The sequence below is a fragment of the Carettochelys insculpta genome, chromosome 7 (genome assembly GCF_033958435.1).
Source record: "Carettochelys insculpta isolate YL-2023 chromosome 7, ASM3395843v1, whole genome shotgun sequence".
Lineage (NCBI taxonomy): Eukaryota > Metazoa > Chordata > Testudines > Carettochelyidae > Carettochelys > Carettochelys insculpta.
Window position 1 is genome coordinate 19,769,112 of NC_134143.1, and position 25,681 is coordinate 19,794,792.

The window sequence follows — 25,681 nt, forward strand, 5'->3', positions numbered from 1 at the left end:
TCTTTTTACTGGTCTCTAGCAAGATGACCCAACTCACCATACTATGGCCTTTTCTGATATTGATCTTCTTGATATGTGTATACCAAATTATGTACTTTTTACAGGACTTGTTAGAATAAAATACAACTCAGCCTGAATTCCCTCACTTTATCTTTGTATACTTTCCTTCCCTTAAAATTGGTTTAAAGGGCTCTATGGTTTATAATGTTGTTTTTGCAACACACAGACTTCTTTCCTAACTCTTCACCCAAGAAGATCTCTCTTTGGTTTTTGTCCTATTAACCTACATTGGCACGATAGCCTCCAAAACAGGCTTTTTTTATTTCTCTGGGTTTTTTTTCATTTGCACCAGTTGTTCTTTGTTTTTTCATCACGTTTCTTTCCATTTTTTTTCACACTGTTCTAAGCCTTGATCTTGAAAAATCATATGGATGTCAGCAATTAGTAATGCCATTTACTGAACTGGTACTATGTTTGCACAAGTGTTGGCAGGATTAAGGTCATTTGTATGAAAATCAGAAATAATTTCCATATGTATATTTATATCATTTTCTGTGTATTCTTAATCCATTATTTCTTTAAGTGTGTGTGTGTGTGTGTGTGTGTGTACACTCAGCCTAGGTATAGTGCTCTTACCCTTGATGAAGATGTGCTCGCTAAATTTCTGAAGACCTGCCATAACTCTCCTATTCCCGATTTATTTATTACATTATAGAGGTTGTGATATAGTATATTGCTCCAATCCATCCAAATCCACAGTCTTTTTTATAAACTTAGTTACAAGTGGGTTTCTAAAACGAGCACACTATACTTTCTTTAGTTTGTAAAAAAAAAAAAAAAAAGTTTGAAAGTTTCTCTTCTTCTGACCTCTGTGTTGAGTGTGACACTAATGTAAGGAGTTTTCTGCCATCGTCTGGTCTCATGCTACATTCTGTATTGAGATGCAGAATGGAAGAGGACCTGCAAACATTCCTTCAGGGGTAAAATTCATTTCTTAATAGGGAATGTATGACAGGCTCCACATAATACATCAAGGAGCACTATAGCTGTAACAAATAAGAAACAAGGTCAGTTACCAGTCTTGACTGACAACTAACTTAATTTATTCCTTTTACACCCAGTATAGTAGGGCGAACAGCACTCATTCAGGAAATTGCTGAATATTAGGGGATTAATAGGGTACTAATAGATCTTCAATATTACTAAATTCAAAGCTGCCGTCTCTAAAAGTCTGAGAAGATCACTCTAAGGCTAATCTATTATTTGATTAGAGTTAAATTTGTTTAAAATAAATTAGAAACATAATCTCGTCATCTGATCTTTCAAAGAATTGAAGAGTTCTAGATCATTTGGAGCTTGTTTGTCAAAGAGGCCATGAACTTACAAAGTACTTTAGCACATACCTTTGAGTAGTCCAATGGGTGCTTACCACTAGGAACAAGTCTGTGTACTGCACTAAATCAGGTCCATAATCTTGAAGATGGATAGATATTCAAGAAAGAATTACAAAATTGTCCCTAGAACCATAAAAATGCAGCGCACACACGGTCACGGCGTTACTAGGAGATAGCAATGAAAATCTATGTCATGTTTGATTGTTGTCCCTCGTAAACTGACATACCCCGTTTGAACATTCACTCAAACTAAAAGACTTGCTTTTTACAGTATATTCCAAATCTATGAAATCTAGTGATTTTTAAAAAGTACTTTAGGAAATAAGTAAAATGGCTCCTTAGACAGTAGTGCTGTATTCATTATTCAAGAGTTTTGTTTACAGATTTATAAAACCAGTACTGTGTCTGGGTATTTTTGAGATTTATTTTGCCTAAGATATTTTATGACATCGTTTTTTAGACTAGGGTGCATCTATTCCATTTGTATGGTGACAGTGAAGAAGCAACTTAATAAATCCAAGTGAAGTTAATAGACTATTCCTTTTCTTCTGCTGTTGCTATGACAACCCTATCAGCTAAAGGAAGAAAATACTAATGAGCTCCCTTTTGGGACAACATTTCCTTTGCATCCTCATTTTACAGATTGGGCAAACTTCCTTTTAAAAATATTTTTATGCTGTGATGCACTTAAAATGTATATTTAAAATGCCATGTGATGTATTACTAATTATGATTATATTTTGCTCTGCTTTCAAACACAAAAGAGAGCATGGCCCCAGTCCCAAAAATGTAAAATCTGCAAAAAAGAAAATAAAGCCATACAGGAGCATACTCAATGTTGTAAAATAGGGAAGACAATAATAAGGCATATTTAAGCTGAGGGTCTCCCTCACAATCTTTTAAAATCTTTGGGTTCTTTATTATTTTGAGAAGCTGAATTCATTATTATATGTACCAACAATTTTAGCATGAACAAGTGGTTTGTGTCTAATGGACATCATGTGTCTTCAGGAAGGATTTTAACATACAGAGAGTAGTAGTTGAGGATGAGCTCAGGAAAACATGTTTTAGTTCTAGGAAATGGTATAGAAGAAAGAATGGAGGAAGAACAAGGGGACATATTTGTAACAAGATACAAGGGTGGATGAGTGGAGTAGAATTGCATGCAGGGCTTTGAAGTTGAGGAAAAAAACCTTGACTTTGATATGATATAGGAGCAGGAACTGGAAGACGGATTCAAATGTGGTAGTTGGCAGTTTCGAATGGACTGGAGGAAAGCATTATGTGAGTCAAAGACATGAGATGTGGAAGTGCATCAAAGATAATTTGAAAATAGACAAGAATGTGAGCTATAGGGAGAGAGAGTAGGACTGGTGTTGGAAATGATGTGAAGGAAGACGCAGTAGGAGTTAGGTGTAGCTTGGATGCTCGTGGGGCAATGGATGGATTCTTAGATTAATCCTGGGGTCCAGAGAAGAATGTGGTGAGGTGACAGGAGAGTATTTATTCCTTGCTGCAAGCTTACCTATTGCATGTGCCTCCCCAGACTTTCTCCAATTTCTCCATTCTTTAAGTCTGCAGATAGTATAAAAGCAACTTATTAAGATTAAGATTGTCTTTCTACAGAACTCAGGCTGATATTTGCAGAAAAAAGTCATTAAAAGACTAGGTGCTTGAACAGGCTCATATTTATATTATGAATTCAATTCATCAATAAAATTGTATCATTTCATAAACAAATGCTCATGAAAATCAGTGGTCAAGGTGATGATCCATGTCTGTCACTATCTTATTTGCATGGCAGTACAGTCTTTGACAGTAGACTTTTCAACACAAATGAGAGGAGCACAATATATGGGTAGCCGGGCAGCTGATTGAGTGTCTGGAAGGAAATGCAGCTTTCAGGAAATGGTCAAGAATAATAACTAAGATCAAGGAAAAATAAAATGCTAATTTTAAGGGTTAAATAAGTTTTGAGGTTATATTTTATACTAAAGATACAATTATAAATATTTTAAAAGGGCTAATCAGTCAATTGATATTTTAAAAAATGGTTAATAAATTGCTAGCTTTTTGATCAGTATGTCGATAGACTTCTTATAACCATCTGAAGCATCTTCTATTGCTGTGCTTATAACACATAACACTCATAACACCTATGAATAATTTATTAGCTCCATATACACTATTCATCAACATATCCTTAATAATAAATGTGACCCAGTTGGGATTATATTTTTGTTGTTATTTTCTATTTTCCCTTCACACCCCAACACTATTTTAATTTTCTGAAAAAAAAATCTGCTGAAAATTCCCAGTGAAAAAACCCAGTAAGGTTTTATGAGAAGAAACACAAAACACGTACTGCATTATTCAGTTCATTTGTGCCTTTACAGCAGAAACATAAACAGACACAAACACATTGGTTACGGTTACACTAGCAAGTGTTGCTGACAATACCCCAGTTCTGTACACACAAAATATGTTTGTCAGCAGTTTGTTGAGAAAACTCAGCACTTTTTCTAGCAGTGTTCTGCCTCTCAGCCATGAGGCGTAATGTTGCTGTTGACAGACTCTGTCAACAAAAAAAGCTGTGTGGATGCTCTTCTCTCAACAGACAGGGCATCCAGAACAAGGGTAGCCCTGTCTGCTGTATTTTGGGCACTTGTTCTGCCGACAGAGCAGCTGGACAGTCCTGCCACTCTGCCAACATAGCAGAGAGCTCTTTCAATCTGCTTTTAGTGTGTGGCCACACTCTGTTAACAGAAGCTTTGTTGGGAAATCTCTTCTGACAGTGACTTTTGTTGACAGAGCATGTAGTGTAACCATAGCCATTGTCTGAAATAAAATATTGCCAACATTGTAAGTAAAACATAAAAAGCAGAATAATTGAACTGATAAATATCTGTCAACATATATGATCATTCAGCACTTTGCTGATTCCAAAGTTGGTACTAAACGAATCCAAATATGCTCAAAACATTTCTGATTGATCCTGAACTGTATGGAAAGGGGCATATGTCTTCTAAAAATTATAGACTTCTGAAATGAAATAACATTTCTTCCTTGATTTCCCTTCAAAAATTTCCCACCATTTTGATTCAGTGACTACAACATAATTTGTAACTGAAAATTGGCTGTAGAAATCTGGATCTTCGGTTTTAGGTTCTAGAAGGGTAGGAAGGAGTAAAGATCACATTCCTCAGTCATGATTCAGTCTCTTTTCCCTGTTCTGGGTTCAATTTATAACCTTTAAATTTGGGATCAGTCACATTGGCTAGATAATGAATTGATTCTGATATTTTTTCAGTCCTCTTGTTTTTTCAGTTTTGTTGCTATTTAGTTCAAGTTCCTTTGAGATAAATTAGTAATGCCACTGGCCTGTAATTTGTCCAGTCATCCCAAAAACCTTTTCAAATGTTAGTTTAATGCTTCTCTGTAGAATTCCTTGTTATGCAAAAGAAGTGCTATGCTCCATGCAGATTTCAACATATTTATTATCAGAGGGGTAGCTGAGTTAGTCTGTATCGTCAGAAATAACATGTCCTGTGGTACCTTATAGACTAACAGATAATTTGGAGCATCAGCTTTGGTGGGCACAGACCCACTTCGTCAGGTGCAACACATTGGTATCCGAAATATTCATTAGTCTATAAGATGCCACAGGAATTCTTGTTGTTTTAGAACATATTTACTGCAGCTGTATGCAAATATGGAGACACAGTCAACAAAATCTGGGGCCGATACTGTTTTAAGTTCTATAATGTGCTATAATTTTTGAATGACTTTCCTTCTCATTAAGATTAAATGATGTGTTGAATACTCTCATTCCATAAAGGTAAGGAGGAGGCACCTGAGCAGTTCTGTCATCGTCTTTTTCCCTTTTGGATAATACCACTATCGTACTTTCCTCTGTATTTTGGACGGTCTCTTCAGTAACTTGGACACAATATTCTGATATTTTATGTTCCGTACTGATGACTTGCCTCCTGTCTAGGAGTGGACTCTAGGCTTTTTGCTGGTGATATAGAGCCAGCTGATTCTCCACCATGCAATAAATGAGATCTTCATGAAAGAGAATTTGTGTATAGATAATACTGGCTAGGTGTTGTTATTTTATTTGTTCACTAATTATGCAGATATCTCTGCCAGTGGATATGACAAAGAACAGAATCCTGCCCCCAGGACTCTTGCAGTCTAAAGGCATGATTGGCTATAATGTACACAACAATTCAGACTGATATCACAAAGCTGAACCAAAAAAGGAACATGCTCACTCTAACATGAATGATTTTTAGAAGAAGTCTGTCTTGAGAGGGTTTAGAGGGAGGAGAAAGAAGGCACATAACATATAGAGATTAGAAAGTTTTTTCAAGAATGGCTCAACTGTTCAAGAGGAACAGTTTGTCTGACTAGAATTTTAAAATCTTAAAGGATGCTATCAAGTAATTTTAATATATTTTATGTCTACTTTCCCTACCTACAAATGGCAGTTCAAATACAAAAATACCACTGTTTCACTCCCTATTTTGTTATTTTTTCCTTCTGTCATTTGAGTGGAATTTAAATTAACATTTCTGTTTTTGTTCGGTATTATCTTTGGTTTCTCTAACTTATCATGCCGTAATAGTTTTCTGTGTTCAACATCATCAGCTAGCATCAAAGAAGTCCTACATTTTTGCTATAGGTATCTGGTGGGATACTTCCCGCAAGGGGGTCATGAAAGATTTCAGTTTGTGAAACTCAGAAAATTAGCCTCTCATTTTTGAGGACTATAAAATTTGTAGGTATTTTTAAACCTTTTCCTTTCATTTTATTGTAACTATTGTACAGTTTAGGTTATGATTTGTTCCTTAAAGCTGAGAATACCTCTTTCAGAATATAATAGCCTCAGGTGTAATGTACAAAAGGTCAGCTTTGACCACATGTTATGGGCCTGAAAAGCAGTGACCCATGTCTTGATGCTGTTGTAAGAAGGGATGAGCCCATGTGATGACACAGACAATGAAAGAAATAGAGTCACTCTCACTCCCTGTATGAATTCATTGCAAGCACTGATTCAGTTGAGGAAGAGAGAAAATATAATGGAAGCAAAAAGGCCTTTTAACTGGAAAAGAAGAACCTCATGTACAACATACTGACTTAATGTGCTATGGCATTTAAGCAAATACGAGGTTTCTCATGTGGAGAATGACAAAATGAATTTTTGCAAGTCATTTGGGTAGTGAATCAAGGTAATTTCAGTGGGTTAAGTCTGTTCCGGTTCTGCATGTAACTGATTTCTATCTGGGATTAGAGATGAGCAGCATTTTTGTCTGCCTCATGCAGTTTTGTTTTCTAATCAGTAACAATGTACCCACAATTAGGACCACTTTAAGTACAGATGTGATATTAACATACTTTATTGTTACTTCCATGTAGTTTGTCTTCTGAAAATATAAGGGAAAACTGAAAAATAATTTTGTGGCTGTGTATTTAAGTTATTGTGAAAATTAACTATCTTATTAATTATGTACAATAATATATTAAATGATAATAAGAATGAAAGAACTGTAGTGTGTGATGGAGTACACGAGATGGTTTGCAGTAGAATGAGAAACTTTTTGGTTTTCAGTTTAAAATCTAAAGTATATCAGCTTAGTAAAATATGGTTCTTCATCGAGTGGTCCCCGTGGGTGCTCCACAGTAGGTGTCGGGCTCGCCTGGCGCCGCAGATCAGAAATCTTCCAGCAGTTTCTCCTGGATCGCGCATGTGCCGGTGCGCACCACCCCCCTGCGCGCCCCCAGCCGCGTGCACGATCCGGTCCCTGCCAGTTCCTTCTCAACCGCCATCGGCTGCAGACGGAATCTACTCAGGCTAAGGCCAGAGTCAGATTAAATAGTGGTTTTTTTCCACATGTAATTTGTTGTTTTCGGTTATTAAACAAGAAAAAAAAAAAGGAGAGAAAGCAAAGACAAAGAGAATATCATCAAAAAAAAAAAGGAAAAAGAGAGGAGCGGAGAAGAGAAGAGCAGACGTGAAGGCCATTTAGGCCGCCCGCTGCCGCAAACTGGTGATCACTGTTTGGGGTGGAAAGGCACGGATTAAGTGCTAAGTACCCTATTAACAGTAAAGGATTCACCGCAATGGCCTCTTCAGGTTTTACAAAGCGGGAGTCATGCCGTGAAGCTATGCTGGCCTCCGTGGGGCATAATGAAGGCATCCGATGCCTGGGGGAATTCCAGGCTACCTTGCCGGAGAAGCCTCACCCAGAACGGCCTGCTGGGTTGCATAAGAGGAGGGCAGTTTTTTCTCTGACCCCCTCAGTGCAGAAACGGAGGAAACTCTCCCTGGCTCGATCCTTGCCATGCGTTTGCAGCGAGCAGGACGAGCGGAGCACACAGCCACCAGCCGCGTACTCAGGCAAGCGGCAGCGCGGCAGCGCACGTGGCAGAGGCTAAGCCTCCGGTTATACAACAGCCGGCACGTGCGGTGCCTAGAGCGTCAGCCAGGCAAGCGCCAGAACCGGCGGCACAGACCCCCCGCGGCACCAGCGGTGCAGGGACGCCAGGCACGGAGCCTGCAGGCACCGGAGGGGGATACCCACGCGGCACCACAGCTGACAGTGCCGAGCGCGGCGCTGACGGTGGGGCCGAGATCCCCAGCACGGGAGGGGGCGGTGCCGGCCCCACAGCAGAGGGGCAAGGCAACATCAAAAACCTGGCACCGCAGTCCATCTCTGGACAGGGCTGAGCTGCTGTTAGCACCAAGCCCTCCCCCTGTGATATACACGCCGCAATGAAGGCCTGTGTCTCCACCGGCCCATCCGAAAAAAAAAAAAAACCTCCTTCTCCGTTCCTCCAACCAATGTCACCATGGCTTGGGCCACCTTCACCATTTCTGGGATTGGATCCCCTGGAGTACTATCACAAGCCATTTTCACCTCTATCTGTGTTGTTGCGGAGGTCTCGTTCTCCCAGACATCGGGGGTACACACCCCGTGAGTGGTCCAGGTCTCTATCCCCGTACCCTTGCCCATGCTGCCATGGTCGTCCTTATCATGCTGGACACAGACAAACCACATGTCTACACCCAAGGGCAGGTCCCCCCCCAGCCGATCGATACCCCCGTGGGCACTCCCGATCGGGGACGGAAACACAGTTGTCTCAAGGGGAGTTAATTTTAGAACCCCGAGACTTTCCTTCACAATCCTCCAGCGAACAAGTGTATCATCGACCACAGGAACCCGAGGGTTCGAGGGAGGTTTACCTTAGTGGTTCCTCCTCATCCTCCCCAGATGAAGCCGTGGCCTTTGGGGATGTCTCTCCCCCAGATGACCTTAAACAGTTTTCAGGCGCTGTTTAAAAGTGTGGCTTTCACGCAAGACATTCAAACAGCAGAGGTGCAGGAGAAACATCACAAACTCCTGAAAAATTTGAGACCCCCGGCTTCATCCAAAATTGCTATTCCGCTGGATGAAGCCATTCTGGAGTCAGCCACGACTATATGGCAGACTCCGGCCCCTGTTCCGCCTACAAACAAGAGAGCGGATAAGAAATACTTCATCCCGGCAAAGGGCTTGGAGTTCCTCTTCAGTCACCCACAACCAAATTCTTTGGTGGTCGGGTCGTCCCAGCAGAGGTCAAAGGCTTCTCAGTACAAATCGGGGGATTGGACAAAGATGCTAAGAAGCTAGAGCTGTTTGGCAGGAAGTTATATTCCTCTCCTATCCTGCTATTGAGAATGGCAAATTATGGGCACACCTAGCAAACCATAATTGTGATCATTACTCCGGGCTTATTCCCCTCAGGGTCCACTTCCGGAAGATAAAAAGCCGGTGTTAACGGCGATTGTTCAAGAGGGCTACGCAGCATAGCGGACGGGAGTCCAGATTGCCCTGGACGTGGCGGACATGGCAGCACGTTCAACGGCTACAGCAGTGGTCATGCGTAGAGAATCCTGGCCCCAGACGTCGGGTATCTCAAGGGAACTACAGGCGAAGATCGTGGACCTTCCCTTTGATACATAAAAGCTGTTTGCAGACTCAACAGACTCGGTCCCTCACTTCAGTGAGGACTCGAGAGCTACACTTAGAACCTCGGGCATTTATACTCCCCCATACAGGAGGGAAAAATTTTATCCTCAGCAAAGACGCTACGCCTACAACCACAGCGTGCTCAACATCAACGGGGCTACAGCCAAGGGCGCTATCAATAGCGGCAACAGTACAGAACTCCTAGGTGACGTTCTCAACAAAGCCGTACGCCCTCGGGTCAGGCCCAAAGGCAACAAGTTTGATGGGTATGTCGGGGGCTGCATTATCAATACCCTCGCTCAATGCCACTCCCATCTCATGTTCCATCATCGCCTCAGATCGTTCCACTCTCAATGGCAAAAGATCACCACAGACATATGGGTGTTGGAGATCATAGCCACGGGTTACACGATCCCCTCCCAGTTGCTTCCACCGACGAAGCCTCCCACCAGGCCTCACTTCAGGGATGCTGCCACGAGGCGAGGCTCAAGCAGAAGGTGACTCACCTTACCTTCATAAGGGCGGTGGAAAGAGTGCTGGAATAATTCCAGGGGAAGGTTTCTATTCATGCTACTTCCTACCAGGGAAGAAAACAGGACACCGGAGGCCCATCTGAGATCTTCAGGGCCTCAACCGTTACTTGCGCAAGCAACGGTTTCGGATGATCACAGTTGCCTTGATACTCACGGCACTGGACGATGGAGACTGGGTTGCAGCACTCAACTTACAAGATACTTACTTTCATATAACAATCCACCCGGCACACAGATGCTTCCTCTGCTTCACAGTCGGCCAGGAGCGCTTCCAGCACAGGCTTCTTCCATTTGGCCTCTCCTCAGCCCCCAGAGTCTTTACCAAAACCCTGGCAGTGGTGTCAGCCTACCTGCACAGACAGGGGGTGTTTATTTTTCCCATATCTGGGTGACTGCCTGCTAAAAGGGACCTCGAAGGCAGAGGTCTCATGCATGATACGCGTCACAGCAGACACGATTCTTTGCTGGGCCTAGTTATCAACCTCGCTAAGTCAAAGTCCGAACCCACACAACATACAGAGTTCAGAGGGGTACGCATAAACTGTATCACAGCAAGGGTATAACTACCCGACGCCCGCTTCCGCGCAATCAGTTCGCTGGTGCAAGTCATTACATGCAGCCCCATGGTGCCGGTCTTAACGTGCCTACGGCTGCTGGGCCTCATGGCAGCAGCGACGTTTGTGGTACAGAATGCCAGGTTGCACATGTCAAGCCTGTAGCATTGGCTGGCGAGCGTTTACAAACCAGCATCCCACACTGTCCACAGGGTGGTGTCGCCCACAACAGAGGTGCGCAGATCCCTGGCGTGGTGAGAAAACCCTGAGAATCTGCTTGTGGGGGTGCCTTTTCACCAACCACAAATTCTATTTTTCTTACTACCGACGCCTCCCACATGGGATGGGGAGTGCACATCGGCGACAAGGTAACGCAAGGGCTATGGTCCCCTGTGGAACAGACACTGCACATATCCATACTGGAGCTCAGAGCAGCGTTCAACGCCTGCAAACATTTTCGAGATTACCTACATGGCAAAGTAGTCAGGATTCAATACCGATGATACCTCCACTATGTTTCTACATCAATCGACAAGGAGGAGCACGATCCCATGCCCTATGTGCGGAAGCACTTCCGATTATGGAATCGGTGCATCGCCAATAACATAACATTGAAAGCCTCGTACTTGTCGGGTGCTCACAACGTGAATGCAGATCAGCTGAGCAGGCGCTTCTCAATCACGCACGAATGGCAGATCCGCTCCGATCTGCTACAGCGCATTCTTCATACACGGGGGTTTTCCCCAGATCAATCTGTTTGCCACCCAGTATAACAAAAAAAAAAAAAGTATCCCCAGTACTGCTCCAGGGCAGGAGTGGGGCGGGGGTCCCTGGTCATGTTTTCATGGAAGGGCTCCCTACTTTACGCGTTTGCCCCTGCAGCGCTTATCTGCAAGGTCTTGCACAAAGCCAGAAGGGAGAGAGCTCGCATGATACTCATAGTCCTGCTTGGGATCGGCAGCAATGGTTTCCCTTGCTTCTGCGCATGTCGGACCGCCCACCGCTCCCTCTACCGGCGGCACCGGGCTTACTCATGCGGGCTCAAGGGTCCATAGTGCACCCGCACCCTCAGGGTCTGCACCTACGAGCATCCGAGGCGGTTGGTCAAGGAACTGGCAGGGACCGGATCGTGCACGGGGGCGGTGCGTGCCGGCGCATGCGCGATCCAGGAGAAACTGCTGGAAGATTTCTGATCTGCGGCGCCGGGTGAGCCCGACACCTACTGTGGAGCACCCACGGGGACACATCTCGAAGAACCATCGTTACTACAGGTGAGTAACTTCTCTACCTTAGGGTATGTCACCACAGCAGCCGTTTTGAAATGAGCTCTTCTGGAAGAACTTAGTTTGAAATAACACTACTACACCCAAAATGCATTTTGACATACCACTTTGCTATTTCAAAATAGAGCATCTACACACATAAGCCGTGTCTACACGTGCACGCTACTTCGAAGTAGCGGCACTAACTTCGAAATAGCGCCTGTCACGGCTACACGTGTTGGGCGCTATTTCGATGTTAACATTGACGTTAGGCGGCGAGACGTCGAAGCTGCTAACCCCATGAGGGGATGGGAATAGCGCCCTACTTCGAAGTTGAACATCGAAGTAGGGCATGTGTAGACGATCCACGTCCCGCAACATCGAAATAACGGGGTCCTCCATGGTGGCCATCAGCTGAGGGGTTGAAAGACTCTCTCTCTCCAGCCCCTGCGGGGCTCTATGGTCACCGTGTGCAGCAGCCCTTAGCCCAGGGCTTCTGACTGCTGCTGCGGCAGCTGGGGATCCATGCTGCATGCACAGGGTCTGCAACCAGTTGTCGGCTCTGTGGATCTTGTGTTGTTTAGTGCAAGTGTGTCTGGGAGGGGCCCTTTAAGGGAGCGGCTTGCTGTTGAGTCCGCCCTGTGACCCTGTCTGCAGCTGTGCCTGGCACCCTTATTTCGATGTGTGCTACTTTGGCGTGTAGACGTTCCCTCACAGCGCCTATTTCGATGTGGTGCTGCGCAACGTCGATGTTGAACATTGACATTGCCAGCCCTAGAGGATGTGTAGACGTTATTCATCGAAATAGCCTATTTCAATGTCGCTACATCGAAATAAGCTACTTCGATGTAGGCTTCACGTGTAGACGTAGCTATAGTCTGTCTACACTACGGCAGTCTTTCAGAAGAAGTCCATCTGGAAGATTCTTCTGAAATAACTTCTTTTGAAAGAGTGTGTCCACACACAAAAAAACAGATCAAAAGAGTGATCTGCTCTTTCAAAAGAAAGTGCCCACACAGTCCCATCTCTTTTGAAAGAACAGGACAGGGATCGAAAATTTAGGTGCAGTGAAGACTGCTCTTTCAAAGAAAATGGCCCACGGGGCATCTCCACACATCTTCTTTTACAAGAAGCTTTCAAAAGAAGGAGCTCTTCCTGAAATAGGAGTTGAAGAGTGCTTTTGAAAGGAGTGTCGCATTCTTTCAATTTAATTTTGAAAGATGGCTATTTGTGTGTAGAGGCTCTGCTGGATATTTCAAAAGATCCCCTTCTTTCAAAAAATATTCTGAAAGAACTTGCTAGTGTAGATGCATCAATAGAATATATTTCAAAACAGAGCCATTGGATTCACTATGGTTTGCATCAAAATATGCTTTATTCCCTTTCTTAAAAGAACCTATTTTGAAATAGATGCTATTCCTCATAGAGGGTGCATCTACACTAGCCAGCTACTTCGAAGTAGCTGGGACAACGTCGAAATAGCATGCGTTGTGTCTACATGTGCCGTGAGCTATTTCGATGTTGAAATTGACATTAGGCAGTGAGATGGGAATTGCACCCTACTTCGACGTTCAATGTCAAAATAGGGCATGTGTAGACAATCCGTGTCCCGCTACATCGAAATAGCAGGGTCCTCCATGGCGGCCATCAGCTGAGGGGTTGAGAGACGCTCTGTTCAGCCCCTGCAGGGCGCTATGGTTGCCGCATGCAGCAGCCCTTAGCCCAGGGCTTCTGGTTGCTGCTGCTGCTGCTGCAGCTGGGGGTCCATGCTGCGTGCACAGGGTCTGCAACCGGCTGTCAGCTCTGTGGATCCCGTGCTGTGCAGGGCGAGTGTGTCTGGGAGGGGCCCTTTAAGGGAGCAGCTTGGGGCTTTGCTGGCCCCTTATTTCGAAGGGGAGCATTTGTGTGTGTGGATGCTCTGCATTTCCTTCCGGCACAGCTCCTTTCAACGTTCTCCATCGCTACTTCAACATTGAACGTTGATGACAGCAGCCCTGGAGGATGTGTAGGCGATATGCATTGAAGTAGCCTATTTCCATGTTCTTACGTCAAAATAGGCTACTTCAACATAGTGTGCTAGTGTAGACGTAGCCAGAATGAGGTTTACCATTTTCAAAATAAGCCAACAGTTATTCCAAAAGTATTTCAAAATAGTAGTTGAATTGTGTAGACACCGAGGCTGCTTCTACACATGCCACCTCCTGCTGGAGGTGGCATGCGTATGAGGCAAAAAGAAGCAGGCTGATGAGGAGCTAATTTGCATATTCAGTGCCTCATATATGAACGTTCCATTTAAAACACCTAGTTTTCGAACATAGTCTGCTTATGCTTCCCATGCACAGGAAAGTCAGTGAGCTGTAATTGGAACTGGTAAAAGGGAAACTTTCCTAATGTACCCAGACACAATTAGGGTAAGTCAGCAGAATTAATTATTTCAGGAAAAGAAAGCATGTGGAGTCTTTCAATAGATTTATTGGAAATAGATTATCTAAATCTGCTTTTGGTATTCTGTGAAGCAGGAAAGAGTTACCATTCTTCTATTGTCAGGAATGTATTGTTACTAGAAAAATAATTTTCTCATTCATAAATTCAGTGTGTTTATCTTTCTTAATTTAAATGTTGTGACTCCACATATCTCATAGGCCTTTTAGCCCTCCTGCTAAAATAAAACATTATAAATAAAACATAAATAGACTTCCATTGATTCAGAGTGAAGTGTTCTCCTCGTGGTAAAAGAGTTTGTGGTTTGCATTATTATTTTGCTGCTGTGGAAGTAGGAGTAAAAGTCAGGGAATGAGGGACTGGCTTTCCTGGGAGAAGATAAGACTGCAATAATTCATGGTACAAATTAGGGAAGGAAGGAATGCATTTTTATCTGATTACAAAAACACCTGGGTCCTAAACTGGTCCACAGACTCCAAGTTTTTCAGGTGCGGTATCTGTTTGATTTTTTTTTCCTGATTAAAGTTTTATATTTACTTACTGATCCTAAACATAGTTGGAATACATGGAATCATGGGGTTGGAAAAATGATAATTCCTGTGTCACCTGATAGACTAACAGATTTTTTGGAGCATAAGCTTTCATGGGCAAAGACCCTCTTCGTCAGATACATGTAGTGGAGATTCCAGAGTCAGGGGTTGATCTAGTCATCAAGTCCAACCCTCTGCTGAAAACAGGAGCCAATCCTAACTAAATCATCCCACCAAGGACTTTATCATCTCAGAACATAAAGACCTGCAGGGAACGAGATTCTACCACTTCCCTGGATTACCCATTCCAAAGCATCAATACTCTCCTAGTGAAATTGCTTTTCTTAATAACCAACCTAAACCTCCCACGCGTCAACTTAAGACCATTGGTCCTTGTTCCGTCATGTGTCACCACTGCAAACAGCCTTCAGGTAGCTGAAGGCTGATATCAAATACCCCTTCCCCCTCAACCTTCTCTTCTGTAGACAGAATAAGCCCACATTTTTCAGCCTCTCCTAATAAGTCATGAGCTCTAGCCCCCTAATCATTTTTGTCATCCTCCACTGGACTCTCTCCAATGTGTCCACATCTGATAGCATAGTTTGCTGCAGGTAAGTCCAAGGACATGCATTGCATAATGTAAGCCGTGTGACACTGATCATGATCAGTATGTGTGTGTGTGTTTTAATTATATGAACTTAATTTTAATTATAAAAAAGAGTGACAATACAACAACATTATAATTATACAGCTGGGTGTTAACAATATTAATCTGCAGCCAGCAGGTACCTTTGGAGTTCACTGTTACCAGATTTCACCTGTATTAACAAGGTTAAGGGACAGGGATACAGCTGACTTGGCCCAGGTCGGCACATCCTAGGAGCATCCCTGGCTCTCCTGCATGTTGCCTGGCTAAGAAGCAGGCAGCCATTCAGGTGAAAGGGACCAGCTGGCTAGTTGGGGATATGTGCCCCCGCTCTTGGGGCTGCCCCAGCTGCTAGGCCCACCTATGTCCTACGGGGTAATTGCAGCCACATGTCCCTGGAATGCTAGGCCTCTTCTCTGACTATATGAACCCCACAAACTCTGCTGCCCTCAGCCTCCACCCTCCAACTCTCTGCCTTGAGCCCCGGCACTCCACCCCACACTTAAATTTCTCACATGTACTTCCTCATTACACCCTCCCAGTGCCCTGGCCTGATTGCCCAAAGCAGGGGGGCATGACACAAAAGTACCCAAATGAAATAGCATTGAATCAGGCCCTCTGTTAGGCAATATTGGCCAGAAATCAAAAACAAGTACTCAGAATGTAAGGTAAGTTTCAGCTGAGTTGTGTGTCTGGTTTTACACAAGTTAAATGCATCCTGTCACAAAGCATGATGAGTCCGCAGTGCAACTGCACATCCAGATGTAAAAGCACCTTGGAGACCAAAATAAATGGCATTGTTAAAGTATTGTGCATCTCAAGAATGCGACTAGTAGGCTACGTCTACACGAGCCCCAAACTTCGAAATGGCCACAGAAATGGCCATTTCGAAGTTTACTAATGAAGCGCTGAAATGCATATTCAGCGCTTCATTAGCATGCGGGTGGCTGCAGCACTTCAAAATTGACGCGGCTCGCCGCCACGCGTCTCGGCCCGACGGGGCTCCTTTTCAAAAGGACCCTGCCTACTTCGAAGTTCCCTTATTCCCATGAGCTGCTCAGGAGAGATTCAAATGCTGCCCAGCTGATTGACACCACTAGGTTTTGTTGCTGCTGGTAGCGAACATTCACACACACAAAAGTGCACAGAAAAAAATATACTGCACATAGATGGGAAAGATTAGTGGGAATGTTGGCTGTAGGTAGTTCGTCATTTTTAATCTGGAAAAGCTTTGCTGCCCTGTAGCCACCATGACCAAGATTATCACCAAACTCCTGGATGCTTATTGCAGTGTTTGAGAAGGTTCTGTCAGATGGTTTAGAAAGTGAAGGGCTTGAAGGGCAGTACTTTTTCCCTCCAGGATGAATTCTCATGGCACCTGAAGCTATGCTTTCTCCATTTGTCTCTGTGTCTGCTGGTGCTAGCTGTTGCAGGCTAGCTGAGCCTGGGTATAGGTAGGTTGGTGTTCAGAGCTGGGGTTCCAAGGTCTGGGGGTGTACTGGAAGAGCTGGGGGCATGCTCTGTTTTCCTCACCAGAGCCTCCAATCTTTCTCCCCTTCTCTCCCCACCCATCTCCCCTCATTCCCACAATCACCTCACCGCACATCACTCTCCCTCCAATTTCTCCACTGCTCTGACTTCTAATATTGCTGTCTTCCCAGGAATCATTCACATGTCTAATTCCCTCCCTGCCCCCAAGACAGATTACATTTCCATCAAAATCAAATTGTCAGCACTCATGATGTGCAAATTGTAGCACCCTACAGGCAGCTATTGCAAAACTCCTTTTGTAGAATGGGGTTGTGATTGTCTTATCCTTAGTTATGTTAACTGATGGCAGGGTAACTTCACAACCATCTAGCTCAATGAAATCTGTGATTCATCCATACTTAATACCACACCCTCTGTTGAACCGACGGAAACGGGTTTGGGGAGCAGCCTGTAACTTAGGGATCCCTTGATCAAATGACCCCAAATCTGACTCACTAGGATTACTCTGCATCCCCAGGAGGCAGATTTCCAAGCAGGCAGAGTAACCATTCATATTTTAGAGCACTTAGAAATGTTCAGTTTTTAAATGTGTAACATGGTGGAAACCCTCTGCTCTTTTTTGTATTGGCCAGGCTTGGTGGTGTGGTGGAATTGTGGGACCCTAGGTCCTGGTACTGCAGGAAGGGGAGATCCCTGCTGCTGGACAGATTAAAAAGGCAAGCAGGACCCTGAGGTTGGCAGTGATAAGTGCTACCTCTCTGGCTTGAAACCTGATGGCAAGGACACCCCCCCCCCAAGTGCTGGGAGAGGGGAGAAAGGACAGTGAAAGAGGGAGGTTTGGGGCGATGGGTGGGGGGGTAATGGATGGAGACTGGCTGCTGGCACTCACCTGGCTGCTGGCACTCACCCTCCCAAGTACTGGAAGAGCTGGCGGGGGCGACCTGGATGGGTAGAGGGTTCCATTGCAGGAAAAGGGAAGGATGTGTCCCTCCAAGGCAGAAGCCTGGAGGGTCAGGGGCTGGGCAGGGCAGTCCAGGTTGCCTTGTGTGGCTGCCTGCTAGTGTGGCACTAGTTAGAGGGAGGAGCTACAGGACCCTGCTGCAGCCACCACAGCCAGAAGAAGAAGGAACTGAACTGCAGCGGGAGCTGCAAGGAAAAGAGTGCAAGAAATGTGTGTGGGGAGGGGATCAACCACTGCTGTGAGCACCAGTCCTTCCTGCCCCCTGCACATGCCCTTGAGGTGTGGGGCCTGGGGCAGTTGCCCCATCTGTGGGAGACCATCTGGGAGCAGCTGCAGCCCAGGTGTGGATTGGGCTCCCCATTCTGTGGGCATGACCCTTGTGCCCCATCTCACATGACACATATTCCATATTAAATAAATGCCACTGTTATAACTTCAGCAGTGTGGCTGTGTTCTCTGTCTCTCCCTACATGATGCATGTGCTGTACTATCTGTCCATCTGTGTGGCCAGTTGCTGTCGTGTTGTGTGTTTGCTATTAGCGAGCTATGCTCAGCTGATGCAGTCCTATGCTGCTTTTTCTGGTGGCTGGGGAGGATGAATGATGTTCTCTTAGCCAAAGGACCACATTCTCTGTGCCTGACTCTCTTAGCTGCTGTGCTATCAAACAGCTAGTGCTAAGTCACTCAGAAAGGGACAGAGTCACTGCCTTTTCGAGAGGAGGCAAATGCCATCACAAATGCACTGGCACATGTTGTATTACTTTCCTGTATTTGTTCACTGTGGGGCCATGATGAAGCAATGATAAGCAGCAGCTCCGGCTGTTGATCAGTAATTCTGGGTCCAGCAAATTCATAATTATTTTATTGTTATCTTATTATATTATCTTGTCCTCCCTCTTCTGTCTGATGCAAGTTGTCTCATTATTATTATAAGATCTTTTGTTTTCACAGTTTAAACAGCACTGGATGCAATATGGCTGGAGTTTCACAATTCACATCATTTATTATTTATTTTATCAAATAATTATGTGGTGTGCCCATCAGATGGTACACATCTAGTGGAATCACAACAAACAAAGTAGGCTGTGTCTGGCCATTTCTTAGGCATAACACAGGGCCACTTCTAAAAGAAAATGTAATTTTCAATTTTATTCATCCCTTGTTGCATTTTTTTACTTTGAAGAAAACAATTGCTGTTGTATAGAGGTTTTTTTTAATGCATATCAATAGCTCACTGGACATCAAATATTCAGGGGATGACCCCAAACTACTTATTCATACAAAACTTCCAAAGAGACAATGATTTCATTGGAAGTTTTGTATATATTGGAAGTATGGTACAGAAGTCATGCTTGTGGCAGTCAAATTAGGAACATTGCAGAAAAATCAAGACGTCTTACTTCTACATATTCGTGAATTACTTGCATTATAAAAGCACGCCATGGGGAGCATACTGTGTATATTACTTGTAGAATTAATATCAAGACAAAGGCAAAACAAGAAATCTTTCTGAAATGTTATGCACTAACAGATGCTGACTTATCAAATAAATAGCAGTACTTACCCATACAGCTATGTTATCATGTCTGGGCTTGGCAAAATTTGATTGTTATTTTTTGTAATGTCCGTGGATAATATTTATTTTAAACATTGTGACAGGATAAGGCCAGGGGAGTGAGTACAAGAGGGAAAAGCAGGGCTAGCAAACACACGGAATGGGAGCAGCTCGGGAGGAGGCTGCCCTGGGTCAACTGGCCCAGCTGGTCCCACTTAAGACTGCCTTTAAAAAACCCGTTGCTCAGTGGGAGGGGAAGGTGATTGAGGACGGTATAGGAGGCAAGTGGAGAGAAGCGAGGGGAGTTTCCAAGGAACAGCAGAGGAGGGGAGGAGTACGCACCAGCAAGGGGCTAAGGCCCCTACCCAGGTGGCCCTGAGATTTGGTGTGAGGCTGGAATGGACTGATTGCATGGCGGGGAGGGGGCTGATCCAGGAGGGGGAATGTGCTGCTGCTGCTACTAACACTGCCTGAAGGAGTGGGTCTGTCCCACGGAAGCTCACCTAATAAACTATTTGGCTAGTCTTTAAAGTGCTACTTGACTGCTTTTTGTTTTGATAGTGTATAGACTAGCACGGCTCCCTCTCTGTTACCTGAAGGAGGTACGGGGAGGGATTGTCTGGGTAAGCGGTCCAGTGTCCATGGCAAGGGGAACCCTTCCCCACCAGTGGCAGCCACACAGTGTCCCTAAGCCAGAACCCGAATGAGTGGGTGGCGTCTGGGTTCCCCCTAGACCACGCCCCCCCCCAACTTCAAGAAGGGCAACTGTGTCCTGGCTGTGAGACTAGTGGACTGAACAGAGGCCCAGAGCCCAGGAACAAAGTTTAGCCTTCCCGCAACATTTTTCAATGTTTATCATTTCAATTTGAATTTTCATAGTTAGGCAGAATACAGTGCAAACAAGTCTTAAATCAAGCGCTCATAAGTTTTCAAGCAGCGTTTATCAGTTGAAACTGGGAGACATACCTATGTCATAGAACTGGAAGGGACTTTGAGAGGGCATCAAGTCCAGTCCACTGTACTCACAGCAGAGCCTATCGCCATCCCTCAGGGCTTTTTTTTGTTTTTTTTTTTGTTGTTTTTATTTTTAAATTTAACCCGCCCCAGAACCTTCAAAGGCTCCCTCAAGCATGGTGCTCACAAGCCTAGGTTTACCAGTACTCTAACCACTGAGATATCCTTCCCTTCAAACAATCTTCCCTTGCAAATCTAACCCTTCCAAGCTTAATGCTATAGTCTGTAACTTGAATTAAAGAGGCATTTCTGCCATTGACACTGATGGAAGAAGGATTGGGCCGTACATGAGGATGTCACTTATGCCATGTGGAGATCTGGCTCTATCCCTTTACTATATAGAAGCAGCCAAAGTCCTTTGGACCCCTACCAGACAACATGATCATTGCAGGTATCCGGCATTAAAATGTGAGCTTAGCATACAACCTGTCTGCACCTATTACAGTTATGTAACCAGATCTTGCCGTATAGGGCACTCTGAAAGGTAATATCACAAAAAGAGCAATGGAGAAGCTTGAGAAGAAGCTGCAACCGAAGCAATTACAGCATTCATTTCCCCCATTTGTTGTCTGAGTAATAGCAGAAATGTTGTTAGTGAACAACACTTAATTAAACTGTTATCAACTTAACTTCAGAGTATTTCATAATCTTACCCTTGGCAATGCTTCTTTATTAGGAAAAGGCTTAAGTGACTGTACCACGTAATGAAAAGCCAGGGAGAGATTTTTGCAAATAGTGATGATGCTAATCCATCCGAGACTAGCCTGTGAAACTTTCATTATTCAGGGATGTAATAAAACTTTGAAAGTAATCTGGAACCGTTATGCTCTTTCCAATTTATATATTCTGTTCATGTGACTGGAAAATAGTATCTATGAAAAGTATACATATGCACATAGTTGGAGTCAGCATGTATTAGATGGAAGGGCTTTTTTCTTAATTGTTTTTGAATCTTTATTACTATTTATATGTATTCAGGGAGTACCTTGGAGCACCAATCATGGTTCATGTTACAAGCATTCTGCAAACACGCGCACCAAGGAAGTCTGCTCAGTAATCATTTCTTAGGCTGTTTGCAATTTATTTTTCTCTGGGGTGAAATGCTTATCTAGTGATAACAGCAGGAGTCAGGATGTACAAGTTCAATTTCTGACTGAGCCAATGACTACGTCCACTCCCACAGTAGACAATGCAGATTACTTAACCTCTCTGATCCTCAGTTTATCAGTGTCTACAATGTGTGCTATAATAATACCACCTGCCTTTCAGGGGTTGTGCTAGGTCAGTCTAATGTTTGTAAAGAGCTTTTGAGATCCTCAGATGAAAGCTGTAATATGAACATGTATTATTTTAATAATAATCATAATAATAATTTATTTTATTATTCTTGCACCTCTTCTTGAGTTTGGGGTCAATCTGGAGAATATTTAAACTACCATAAACAGCTTCCTTGAGATGTCAAAAATGAGAAGCCTGTCACATTAGATTGTGCTGCATCTCATGTGATAATCTCCATCCCTTGCTGTGCACATTGGCCAACAATGCCATAATGTAAGTGGAAACATTAATGGTGATCTGAGATAGGCTTCAGGCATAATACCCTATTTATAGGAACAGGCCAATTCACAGTTCTCTCTGCTCTTATATTTTGGGATCTCTTCAGACTCATGCAGTTATTGCTACATTGATTTATATCCAGCTTACATTTTGAAGGGCCTCTGTGCCGTCACCAGGCACACTTTAGCTTAAAATGGAAGATTAGATGCTGTGTAGAAAATGGAAGCCTTCGGAAACTGATCACTGACATGAATGTTCCTTCTTCTGTCTTTCAAATGAAATAAGGACATCCATTCTGTAGCAAATTCAAGAACGTGCTTTTCTGGCAGTTCATCCTCTTGATGTACATACTAGCCTTGTATTGTTCCACCATATTTCTACTATTTTCAGTTGTGGATAGGAATAAATTAGTGCGCGAGTTCTGAAAACATGTATTAGGCTTGGGTGAGATAATCATAATTTCAGCAGCCCTCACCTTTCCAGAATGGCATTTGTTACAAACACTAAGAAACAAAGATAAATAAAGAAGAGTGACATATGTTTTCCTGTCTTGAATTATCACGAAAAACAGGCCTCAGGGTCCTCTGCAGATGGAGAGAATGGGGCATATTTTATTTAAAAAAAAAAAAAAAATCCAAAAAACTATTTGTTAGAGATGTGTACAGCAATAGCATTTTATACAAAGTAATTTGTAAAATAAAAACAATCTGATAGACTCTCAAGCCAGTTAATCTGCATAGGTAAAGCAGTTTATTATTTGCCAGGATAAGAAAAAAAATTATGTTCCAACATATTTGGTTAAGAATCTCTAATTCATTAATACTGATTTTTTTTTCTTTTCTCCTTCCAAACTTGGCCCTTAACTGTGTTGTGAATTGTCATGTTACAAGTGATAGATGTGTTGTTTTGGTTGGAACATCTCTCACTTTAATTGTCATGATTTGCTGCTCAAGGTTGCTTGCAAGCAATAGAGGACAGTGCCTCAGATGAGTTGTTCTTATTCTTTTGGAATCTTTTGGAATCTGTTTTTACCACCATTGTTTCAGATGATGGTGGTTGTGTGTGATGGGTGTGAAATGAGTGTAGTGGAGACCTCAGAGATACCACTATTCACATTTTTCCCCCAATTTCTTTTTTTAAGCGCAGAGAGGAGCCTGAGTCAAAGCCTACTGTAGAAAACAGCTTGCCCGTGAAACTGATCTTTTGCTTTCACCCGAATAATCAGTGTTAGGCTGCTTTCACTGAGCCATGCTTCTGAGTGCAACACAGGGGAATCTGCTTGTTGGGAACAGGGACTATTAACCCCTATGGCATTTCATTACAGTATAATAAATGGGTAGATACTTTTAAAAAATGCATTGCAGTGGCTGCAGTTTTTTGCTGCTTAGTGGAGCTACAAATACGGCTTAAGACTTACAATTTACAGGCACACCCCACCTAGCGACTAAGACAAAAATTGCAGTTTATTAACTGAAAAATCCCATATCAGAGTCTTTTTCTCTGCTCTTGATGTTCACACCTCCAGGTTAGCAACTGACAATGGGCCACAGACTGAAGTTGCTTGATTTTTCCTCTCCTGATGTTCACAACTCCACATTAACTGCTAATAATGGGCCACATCCACCTTGACTAAATAGACCTTGTCAGCTCTGTCCCTCCCCTTTACTGAGACTCCCTCTTTAAATTCTCCTCTGAAACCCACCCCCCACTCATGCATCTGACGAAGCGGGTCTTTGCCCACGAAAACTTATGCGCCAAAATATCTGTTAGCCTATAAGATGCCACAGGACTTCTTGTTGTTTTTGAAGATACAGACTATCTCGGCTACCTCTCTGATACATATCAGAGTCTTCAGTAGTGCTGCAGAGATGTAAGTGGAAGCAAAATTTGGCTGTCTATCCCCACTTCATTTATTGGTGGAAAAGCAAGCAGAGTTAAAGAGGACGCCCATTAATGTTTCCAGTATTTACGGTAACTTTGCATTCAGCTGCAATCTCAACAAACCACTTTACTATTCAGACAGCTGTGCTCAATACGGAGACAACAACATTACCCACCTCAAGAACAGTGTTGTATAAATTCTCCTCTCAGCCCAGTACAGTGCAGATGGACAGGACAAGAGCTATGGACTGAAACATACAAAAAGATGAGTACAAAATGTCCGGGGGGCGGGGCTCTTCCTGTCATTACTACTCTGTGGGAATTAGTCTTGGATGGCTGGGTAGGCAGAAGAAGGCCCAAAGCTCTAGCCCTGGGTCCCTCTCCCTAAGATGGAGCAAGCTGACAAGGGGGTCACACAATCAGCTCTCCACCATGGATTCATGACTGTAGGCAGACACACTGGACTCGCTATGGCTTGGCTCCTCTGCTGTGTCTACAATTCTTTGCCTGTGTGAGTTTGCCTGTGTAAGAGTGTAAATACAGGAGGGCATGAGTGTGTGGGGGTGAGTGTGTTCTTGAAAGCTAGTTCTCCCTTTTCCTTTAATCCAACAGTGTCATTTGATAAAACATATCTGAGTGTAACCCGAGGGATGTTTTTTAGTGGAAATATGGTAACAAATATACCTAAGGTAGATATTAGTCCTGTACTAAGGAGACTGCTCCTTTTTTGAGCTTTTAGGAAATGAGCCTTAGAACAGATTTTGAACCTGAGTCAATAGTCATAATAGAGAACCCCAGTCAATAAAAAGTTCCCATTGACTTCCCTTGTGCAAGATCAGGACCAGGGAGCACATAGCATCTTGGAATAATAGAAATGTGGCTGAATGGGATCTTGAGAAGTCCTCAGATTTAGACAACTGTGCTGAGCCAGGACCAAGTAAATTTAGACCATCCCCCCAAACTATTTATTAGAGGATGCCTACACTGCAATTAAACATGCAGTGACTGGTTTATATCAGCTGCCTCTGGCTCAAATATGTCTTCCCATTTTCCCACATTTACACAAAAATGTCCCACAGGGCTGCCAAGGCCCCCCTGTCCCTGCAATCCCCACTGCCCCCAGCCAGGGTTCCCAGTGGTTCCCATGGAGCTGACCAGGCACCCTGTAGCTGGGGCTGCTGGAGGGGCTCTGTGTCCCATGTAAGCTTTTTGAAAATCTGGCCACTCTACTTCACAGTGATTTTGTATCTTGCTGGCTGATGGGCAGCACCACCCTTTATGTTCCCAGAAGGGCATGGGTGACAGCATTCTAGGAGTTCAAGGAATATGTAGCACTCAGAAAGTCTGGAATGTTTCATAAGATTCTGTAAAGGTCCAGAATATTTTAAGAAGGTAGTGGCAAAGTGAATTCACATACATTCTGTTTTCCCTTCTGGGCTAAAAACAGCACCACGAGCACAGTGCTCTCCACGCTTGATACCACAGGCATCACATGCCCATAAATCTGGCTTCTCTCATAACCATGAAAAAGACCTCTGGGGGAGTGGCCTGAGTTATACAGGAAATCAGACTAGCTCATCACAATGATCCCTTCTAACCTAATAACATATGAGCCTATGAAGTATGTATGTGTATCCATATGAGGTATGTTAGTACATTTCTTAGTGAGGTGCGCTTATTTGATTTCTTACTTTTTGTACTTTAATGTTAAGAATATTACACTACAGAATATCAAATCTCTAAAGCAAAGCCATCCAATACATTCCAAGAGATTAACGCTTTGCATTGTATGTGAAAGCAAATAAACTGGTAATCTACAGCTCCCAATTATCTTATTTGTTGCTCG

The 25,681-nt window shown here is 43.6% G+C and overlaps 1 protein-coding gene and 1 long non-coding RNA gene across 12 annotated transcripts in view; one reads left to right on the forward strand and one right to left on the reverse strand.

Annotated features, from left to right (window-relative positions):
• Positions 1-25,681, forward strand: part of NRG3 (neuregulin 3) — a 1,029,780-nt gene that overhangs the window by 936,312 nt on the left and 67,787 nt on the right. The window lies entirely within an intron of this gene.
• The window catches only part of LOC142015938 (uncharacterized), a 62,115-nt gene that overhangs the window by 15,358 nt on the left and 21,076 nt on the right, over positions 1-25,681 (reverse strand). Inside the window, exon 2 of the long non-coding RNA XR_012646246.1 lies at positions 2,920-2,969. This is a non-coding gene — a long non-coding RNA (uncharacterized LOC142015938). The remainder of the gene's footprint in view (positions 1-2,919; positions 2,970-25,681) is intronic.